We start from the raw sequence: 9,642 nt of genomic DNA on the forward strand, positions 1-9,642 counted from the left end.
GGAATAACCAAACCCAAAATATATTAAAAACTCAGAGGGTATGTATAATTTACCTTCCTTCCTTCCTCCTTCCCTTCCTAATCCCTCTTTCCCTTTCTTCTCCTTATTCATTTGTAGAATAGAGAAAGGAAAGGAAAGTATTATACTAGGCAATGTCATGGCTCAATGGGCAGTAAGATTTCTTCATGTTCCTTTTTAACTCTTCTCAGTATTCCAAAGTCAGCAGAAGTGATGAGGATTGCATGGCTGGCTTTGAAGTGGTAATGGAAAAAGAAACTATAACTTTTCATAAGATCTCCTGAATGAGTACATCAGTTCTGACCAATAATTTCACGTGAAATACTAATAAAGCAGTGTGGCATTGGGGTTGCAAAGTTCCTTTGTCTCACTGCACCTTTCTTGTGCCTAGATCACCATATGAAGTTCATCCCCTACTCTGATATTTTTTGTGTGTGCAGTTCCCAAGTGTTCAGTTCTGTATACTATTCCAGGGTCCCTGTACTTAAGTAACTTACTACACAATTGCTCCAGTTGCTGGTAACCTCTGTTTAATTGATTACTGAGTTCAGGTGAAACTCAAAAAATTCGAATATCGTGCAAAAGTTCATTTATTTCAGTAATGCAACTTAAAAGGTGAAACTAATATATGAGATAAGACTCATTACATGCAAAGCAAGATAGTTCAAGCGGTGACTTGTCATAATGGCGTACAGCTCATGAAAACCCCAAATCCACCATCTCAAAAAATTAGAATATTACATGCAATCAATAAAACAAGGATTGTGCATAGAACAATATCGGACCTCTGAAAAGTATAAGCATGCATATGTACTCAGTACTTGGTTTGGGCCCCTTTTGCAGCAATTACTGCCTCAATGCGGCCTGGCATGGAAGCTATCAGCCTGTGGCACTGCTGAGGTGTTATGGAAGACCAACTTTTGCATCTCATTTGGAAACCAAGGTCCCAGAGTATGGAGGAAGAATGGAGAGGCCAATCAAATATAGTAATCCCATGGCCATTGAACCAGGTTTTAGTGCTTTTGGCAAAAGTTGCTCTCATCAGAAAAGAGGACTTTGAACCAAGGAGCAACAGGACTTTGGACCATTGTGCTTCATTAAGACCAGGGTCAACGCAGCCATCTATCAGGAGATTTTGGAGCACTTCATGCTTCCTTTTGCAGATGAGATTTATGGGGATGCTGACTTCATTTTCCAGCTGCCCACACTGCCAAAAGCACCAAAACCTGGTTCAATGACTATTGGATTACTGTGCTTGATTGGCCAGCAAACTCGCTTGACCTGAACCCCATAGAGAATCTATGGGGCATTGCCAAGAGAAAGAAGAGAGACATGAGACCGAACAATGCAGAAGAGCTGAAGGCCGCTATTGAAGCATCCTGGTCTTCCATAACACCTCCGCAGTGCCACAGGCTGATAGCTGCTATGCCACGCCGCATTGAGGCAGTAATTGCTGCAAAAGGGGCCCAAACCAAGTACTGAGTACATATGCATGCTTATACTTTTCAGAGGTCCGATATTGTTCTATGTACAATCCTTGTTTTATTGATTGCATGTAATATTCTAATTTTCTGAGATGGTGGATTTGGGGTTTTCATGAGCTGTAAGCCATAATCATCACAATTATGACAGATCATGGCTTGAACTATCTTCCTTTGCATGTAATGAGTCTTATCTCATATATTAGTTTCACCTTTTAAGTTGCATTACTGAGATAAATGAACTTTTGCACGATATTCTAATTTTTCGAGTTTCACCTGCACGTAGTGATCAGTGGATACAGTATGTGCCCCAACAGGAATAGATAAGCATTCATATCAGTATTGCTCAGGCTAAGATAAACTATGCACTTGATTCTTCTGAACTAAGAATATGTGCCAATTATGTACAAAAATGTTATGGTAATTATGGTTAAAAAAAAAAAGAATAGGTCGTAATAAATGACAATTATTGCTAGGCTCACTCCTGAATTGAAGAAAAACTATTCTCCTTCAGGCCTGTCCGTTTCAGTAGAAACCAGATCAATTCCAAATCATCCAAAAGTCAAGTTTAATAATTGAAACTTTAGTTTCATTTGACTAACAGTAAAGAGAAATTGATTATGTATGCCAAATTTCACTTTTCATGATAAATTGGATGAAATAAGTCAGTTCTAATATTTTTCTCTTCTCCAGCATTGCTTTCTTTGGGGGCAAAAATAAAAGAGTGAGTTGAGAATGGCTTGAGAGAAATATATTTTCCATTTATACCATATTATCTTTTCAGTATTATATATTAAATATAATAGAATGGCAAGTGAGCAATGACAATGATTTTGAAATAATATTCTGGAGAACTCTTAGTTTTTCTTAAATCCAGGCCTGAATATAGAAGATTCAAATCTCTCAGCCTCAAATTCTATAGTGTTTCCATTTCTTTATGCATCATTTTTTTTTCTTCAGTACCAATTTCTTTAAGGTCTACATAAAATTGAAAATGGGTTTTCTTTAAATTGTCCTAAACAGAGATATTCATTTTCATTTTACTTGATCTTCCCTTACACTCTAGACTATATGAGTGAAAGAAGGACATGTAGGTCATCTGCCCAACCTCTTAATCAGTGGAAGTAGGTTCGCTTCTCCCTTGGAAATTTATTTCAGTGTTGAAGTAGAGTTATTATTTGGAATTATCCAATTAGATTCTGCCTTTTGTACCTAAAACCATTAAACCATGGCCTGCTCTATGGTTTGACAGAGAATAGGACTTGACCTACTTCTGTGAAGTATCCTTCAGATATGGAAAAGTGTTGAATAGTACTCACTCAATTTTGCTTTTCAATGTTCAACATTCTCAGTTTATTCAAACTCTCTTAGAAAATTTACTTTCTGGACTATATTTCCCATTTAGTTTCTATTCTATGTTGCCCTTTCATGAACTTCTTCCAGTTTTGGAGATATTCTAAAAAATTGTTTTACCCAGAACTGGACACGTTACTCGCAATAAAGTTTGAAATAATAAAGTGGAACTCTTCCCTCTTATGATTTGAATTACTCCCGAGGCACCCTAAAACTGAAATGGTCACATCACATATAAACTTCCATTCAGTTTCTAATCAATTACTATTCCAAAATATATTTTTTTTCATAATGACTAGTACTAAATTAGGTGTCCCTATTCTACCATTGTATTTTATTTCTGCTTCCTTAAATGAAGATATTTGCATTTGTGTCTGCTAAATTGTATTCAATATTTTAATTTATTCATTTGTTTTCACTGAAACTGTTTAAAATTTTATTCCTGTGTTTTAGGATGTTAGTTATACCATCTAATTTTATTTTATAAATTTGGACTTCTGAGGAAGGAATAGCAGACTGAAGGTGGCTCTGAAAAACAATGCTAACAATCTCAACAGAATGAAGAGTCAATGAGTACACGGATTCTTTGATCATTCCTTTCTGCATAAGAAGAGGACTTGAGATCACCCACAAGAGTTCCAGACAGATTTTCCTCATGGGGAGATCACAAGAAAGGGGTCTCTGGAGGATTTAGAGCTCTGGGAGATGAGGGAATAAGTATCTTTCTCAAAATGTTGATGGCACCTTTGAAAGGACACTAAGTTTACATAATTCCTTTTGCAATCACTGCTGGAAATTGCTTGTTTGTATAGTGTGTGTGTGTTTGAATAAATTAAGAATCTTTGGATTTATAAGTTTGAGAGCATTGGCTGAATTTCATTCAATTTTTAGAGAGGAAACAACTACAAACTTACGAACTTAAAAAGTATTTTAATTATAAAAGAATCCTTCCTGTAGGAAAATGCTTTTGTTTTGAATGTTTTAAAAAAATAAATCACATAACATTTAATAAATTGGACACTAGAGGGAACTTAAGATCACAATAAGGAGAAAGTAATTAGATTTAACTTACAATTAAAGAATGAAGAAAATATTTTAATATTGAACATATTGAAATATACTTTTGGACAAAGGTCCTAGAAGTTATTTACAAGTGTCTGCCTCTATAGACAGAGCCTAAAAGTGTCTGTAGGTTGTATCTAAAGATGTTAAGAAAGAGGAACAAGTTCTGACAACAATGAGATGGACATGAAGCTTCAGTTATGCTTCTTCATTATTTGTTCATAACTGCCTGGTGGAAACCACTGCCTTGTTGAGAAAGGATGGATGGATGGATGGATGGATGGATGGATGGATGGATGGATGGATGGATGGATGGATGGATAGATAGATAGATAGATAGATAGATAGATAGATAGATAGATAGATAGATAGGAGATACACACACACACACACACACACACACACACATCTGTAATCAATACCCCAAGATATCTTCTGTTAAAAGAAATATCCAGAGTGATATCTTAAAAAGCTTTTGTGAAAGGGACAAAACCAATGTGTTCATTGCCTGTAGCTGAAGGAAAGGAGATTCAACCACTGTTCTTTTCCCTAAAACCTGGAGGAAATGAGTATTTAAGAGATTCAGTCATTGTTCTTTTCCATAAAAGTAAATAATCTAGTCAACGAGCCAAAGCTGCTCACAAGCCACAATCACATAAGTGTTAAAGTTAAGCAACTAGTAAACATTGAAATGGGCTGAACAGTAAAACTAAGACTTTCTCTCCTAAATCTCCCTTCCATAGTCTCTTTCACTTTATTATTATTTTTCTTATTTTCTATTTTTATTTTTGGGAGCATTGTGCACAAATACTGTTTGCTGGATTCCAGAACTCCAGACAAGAGACTGGACTGGAACTTTACAAAGGATTTTGAACCCATTCAAGGAAATTTAAAAGAGAAAAGTGAGACTAATTCAGGCTTTGTCAGAATCTGGAGCATAATCCCAACATGAGGCCACACCATTACATTAGGCTAAGAGTGCCTTAAGGTTGCCACAATAATAAAAATAGTTGATGGACAGTGATGCAGTTTAAATACTTTTAAAGAAAATTAAGAAATAAAAAAGAGTAAATAACCACCTATATAACTATGGTAGATCTGTATTTTCCTGCCTAATAAATTTATCAACTAATAATACTGGTCTGACATATCTTTAATAAAACTATGTTAGAATTTTTTTTTAAAGTGTGTCACTTCTCTGGCTCATCAGCAGTTCCTTTGCTGACTTATATTGGCCAAGAAATGAATATTTTATTAGACTTGATCAATATTGAATCTGACCCAATAAATAGGTAATCTCTCAATGTTTCAATGCTGATATAGAGATACTCAGAACAACCTGAAATTAGGATGTTAGATCCACACTACCAGCAATATTGATTTCACATTCTTTAATATTAAAAACTGTAGGTACAGTTGGGGTATATCAACCAAAATAAGGATTGACCATACTTTCCTGGTGGATATGCATTTGCTTTCTTACAATATACAAAATGATTATTCAATTCAAAAGCATTCATGGTGAACGAACAAATTTTAATAACACATTTCCCACTGATTGATTTCTGGACACTATAATTTAATGTGCATTTAATTAATGAGATGAAGTTTCTGATAAACTGCTTGTGATGAACTTCCTTATTGTGTTATTTATCTACTGAAGGACAAGCAAATACTTGCTAAGAACATTTGTAAGCTCATGAAACTTATTACTGTATTTCAGGTCTAGATGGTATTTCGACATTTCTGCTTTTTCTTTTAAATGATGCCTAGAAAAACTTTTAGTGTGTAGTTTGTCCTTGAGAAAACAGATTTATCGTGTGGTTCAGTATTGGTTGCCTAAACTACCGTACATCCTTTCATGGCTGAATTGCTGAAACTGTATTTTGTGTAACTTGAATACAGGCATTTCAATAAACAGTAATTTAGAATGTCAAACTACTGTTTGGCTGCCTATCTGATTTCATGCTGGTTGCTGTTACAATGATTTAGCTACACAATAGGTATAGCTGCCATATCATATCCAGTATGTTTATATGGAAAAAGGGATTCAATATCTGAAATTGTTCACCTCCAGTATTGATATCACTGACATCTAAATGCTATGTATTGTGATCTTTGAAACTTTTCAGTTATTGCCAGAGGCTTCTCAGCTATCTATAAAACAATCAGGGACAGAGGGGTGTTGGTTAGAACCCTACATTACAGCACTTTTCCAGTTAGCTCTCATCTAAAAGAGCAAAACTTTAGCCTGTCCCTTTCTTGAGGTTTGCCTAACAATACAATACAATAATTTCAGATGTTGCTAGAAGTTTTCAAGACAAGGGAACATAGAGAGTTTCCATACATCAAAAGCAAATTCTAGGTCATCTAAACTAGCATTAACAGCATCTGTCAAGAATAGGTTTTTCCAGCTATAATTGGACTTGCCAAGGACTGAACCTGGGACCTTCTTCATGCATATCACACATTCTACCATGCGATGGTGAACATTTTTCTGGTTGGGTGCCAAAAGGGTGTGCATGCAATAATGCATGTGTGCATGCCCACACCCATAATTCAATGCCATACCCGTGCATGCATGCACAACACACCCCGTACTCCCCCTTGTGCATGTGTGCATGTCTCACTGAAGTTTCCAGAGTTCCGTTAGGCCCATTGGGGCATTTTATGCCCTCCTCAGGTTTCAGGAAAGCCCCCTAAAGCCTGGTAAGGGCAAAAACCACCCCTACGGAAACTACCGGAAGTTCATTTCTCTTATCAAGATACCCAGAACTTTCGGTACTTCTTAATGGTGATGCTACTTCTTTATGAACATGATAATCAAAACAACTGACACTCTCTGCCTGTCAAAAATATCAACTGTGAAAACTAGGTGTTCAACTATTTTTTCCTCTCTTTGTTTCCACCTGGGTCTCCAAGAAGTGGGAGCTCTGCTTGTGGGGGTGTGGACCTTTAATCACAGCCAATTTCAGAAACAAACTAGAAAGTGGGTCTGTCAAATCAACAATTTTATTTGGTTACTAAAACATATCCAGTTGTTCATCCTTAAGGGGTACCCTAATGATGTATTCCCCTTCCTGGCAAGCAGAGAAACACAAGCTATTTTTTAAAGATTCTGGAAGTGCATATTTGCACAATTTCTTGAGTTTCAAAAGCAAACAGAATGTCATTTTTTTTACATGTTCAGATACAGTACATTATGGCTTTATGTCATTATGGAAAGTATACCTCTAAGTATCCAAGAAGATCCAAGAACTGAAAGTAGCTTTGACAGTGTAGGACTTCAGAGATTTTGTCCTGAAAACAGTATTTATTCTTTTACATTACTATGAAGATATATAATATGAAGATTATTTAAACTATTAACAATTCTTCATGGTGCTTGGGTAGAGGTAGATTAGGATTAAGTGTGGTTGGGAAGTTTGTGGGTTGATGGGTTTGAGAATTCAGCTATTGTTGTATGTACCAGGTTATAAACATCAATGCATAACATGGTTCATTTTGATATAGATCAGTGATTGTAAAAGTGTAATTTGAACATATACTGGGGGTAATAGAGCAATTTGTAATTGCTTGTTTCTGAGCTGAGGATGCAACTTGGGACTGCGGAGACAGTTATGTAAGAGATTTTTTTGGGGGGGAAGTGTTAATTACATTATTTGAGACCAGGCAAAGGAGTAATGGGGGTCAGGCAATTTAAGAATCCCTGATATAGAACCTTACATTGTCACAATAGCTGTCCTTCATTAACCTTCATTGAGACTTAGTGTGTTATGTGCATTTAGACGATACATTTATACAGGCTTTCCTTAAATTTACTTTTTTGGTTTTATAAGTTACCATTTTGTTTCACTTACCCACACAGATTGTGGAGGTTGATTTTTAATATGTCCAAATTCTTTATTTTTCCCTTATCATTTTCTTTCATTCATACATTATGTCACATTTGTTTGGAATTAACCATCATTAACTATAACCTGGATTGCCTGTTTAAATTTCATTTTCAAAGCATTTTAAATAAAAAAACAGTGGTTAATTATAACTAAGAGTGATTAACAGCAATATGGATAAAACAGTAAACTAGGGTTAAAGCAAACTTTAGAAATAGAAGGGGATTTTTGTAAATTATGCAAAAGTGCATAATTTTCAGCATATGCCACAACTCAATGATGTTGGATTTACATAGTGCGATTATTGTCACAAACAAATGCATTTATTTTCAACACATGCTTTTTCAAAAGGATGAACCTATATATCCTTAGTAATAGCAACACACTTAGACTTATATATTGTTTCACAGTGCTTGACAGCCCTCTCTAAGTGGGTTACAGAGTCATCATATTGCTCCCAACAACCTGGGTCCTCATTTTACTGACCTCGGAAGAATGGAAAGGTGAGTCAACCTTGAGCCGGTGAGAACTGAACTGTTGAAGTGAGCAATGAGTTAGCCTGCAATACTGCATTCTAACCATTGCACCACCAAGGCTCTTAGGTTCAGATGTTTGAAAGCTTTAAGAGGAAATAAAAACGCTGCTGTTAAAGCACTCTGGCTTCCAAAATCTAAACGTGAAACATGTATAATTATTACTGAATATGAATAAACATGGTTCTATTAAACATTGGCGCACTGCCGCATGACCATAATTTCTAAGACAAGGTCTGATATGTTTCCATTTGACTGTTAATGATGAACAAAAACAATATGGTAATCAATAGGGTGGAAGAAAGTGCGGTAGATACTGCTGACATCCTGGAGCAGTTCAAGTAATAAATTTGAAAGGATTTATTACTGTTTTAAATTCTCCAAACAGCCTCTGGAATACAATTGACTATTGAAAAGGGACTGAGTTCTCAATTGCCTTTCCACATTCTTCTACATTTGCATGATGATAAATTATACTTACCAACGGCAGACTTTTCGGGAACATTGGCTGTATAAATGTTCTTGGTGAATTTGGGCTCGTTGTCATTGATGTCATGGATTTTAATGATAAATTCCGATTCTGGTTCCACCTGTCTTCCGGTATTCCGATCTATAGCCTTGGCACGTAACACATACAGAGACCTTTCTTCTCTGTCCAGCCTTTTTGCTGCATGAATATCCCCTGTGTTTTCATCTATAACGAATACGCTGCCAGCTCCATCTCCTGTTAATATGTATTTTAAATTCCCATCTCCTTTATCTTGGTCAGTGTGCAGCTTTAAGAAAGGAAAAAAGAAAGGGACAGACAGAGAGAGCAAATTTAATAAATTGCTGCATTGTTATTAAAGACAATCTGTTTCAGCAGATATGAATAGGACTTCACAAATCTTTTCTGTAATTGAGGTCAGCAGTGGTTATCATCTCTTTCATTGATGGAGAAATAAAGTGACAAAAGATTTTGGTCACACAAGCAAAATGCTTTAGAAAATGGATAAAGGACAAAGAAAGTATAGAAGGAAAGTTTACTGTAGTAAAACTAAAGGGAGATGACAAATGTAGTTTCTTTCCTAGGTTGACTTGTACCAACAGAGTTTTTATACAGAAAAGCATCCTATTGATTGATAGCAATTAGTAACCTTTCTACCGTTTAAGTATATTGCCAGTTTTTCCGAATCATTATGTGTATAAAGGTATTTCTTTTCAAATGAGGTGAAGTGTTTCTTTTAAAATAAGTAATAAAGAAAAGAAAGTATAACAATTGCCTACTTAAAATCAAATATAGAAAATCTAGTCCAGAATCCT

General features: G+C 35.5%; 1 protein-coding gene across 1 annotated transcript in view; it reads right to left on the reverse strand.

Annotated features, from left to right (window-relative positions):
* LOC116510353 (cadherin-9-like) overlaps positions 1-9,113 on the reverse strand; it is a 66,721-nt gene extending 57,608 nt beyond the window's left edge. The window contains exon 1 of the mRNA XM_032219871.1: positions 8,822-9,113. The gene's annotated coding sequence lies outside the window, so the exon portion shown is untranslated. The remainder of the gene's footprint in view (positions 1-8,821) is intronic.
* Between the last annotated feature and the right edge of the window lie 529 nt (positions 9,114-9,642).

The sequence above is a fragment of the Thamnophis elegans genome, chromosome 6 (assembly GCF_009769535.1).
Source record: "Thamnophis elegans isolate rThaEle1 chromosome 6, rThaEle1.pri, whole genome shotgun sequence".
Taxonomy (NCBI): domain Eukaryota; kingdom Metazoa; phylum Chordata; class Lepidosauria; order Squamata; family Colubridae; genus Thamnophis; species Thamnophis elegans.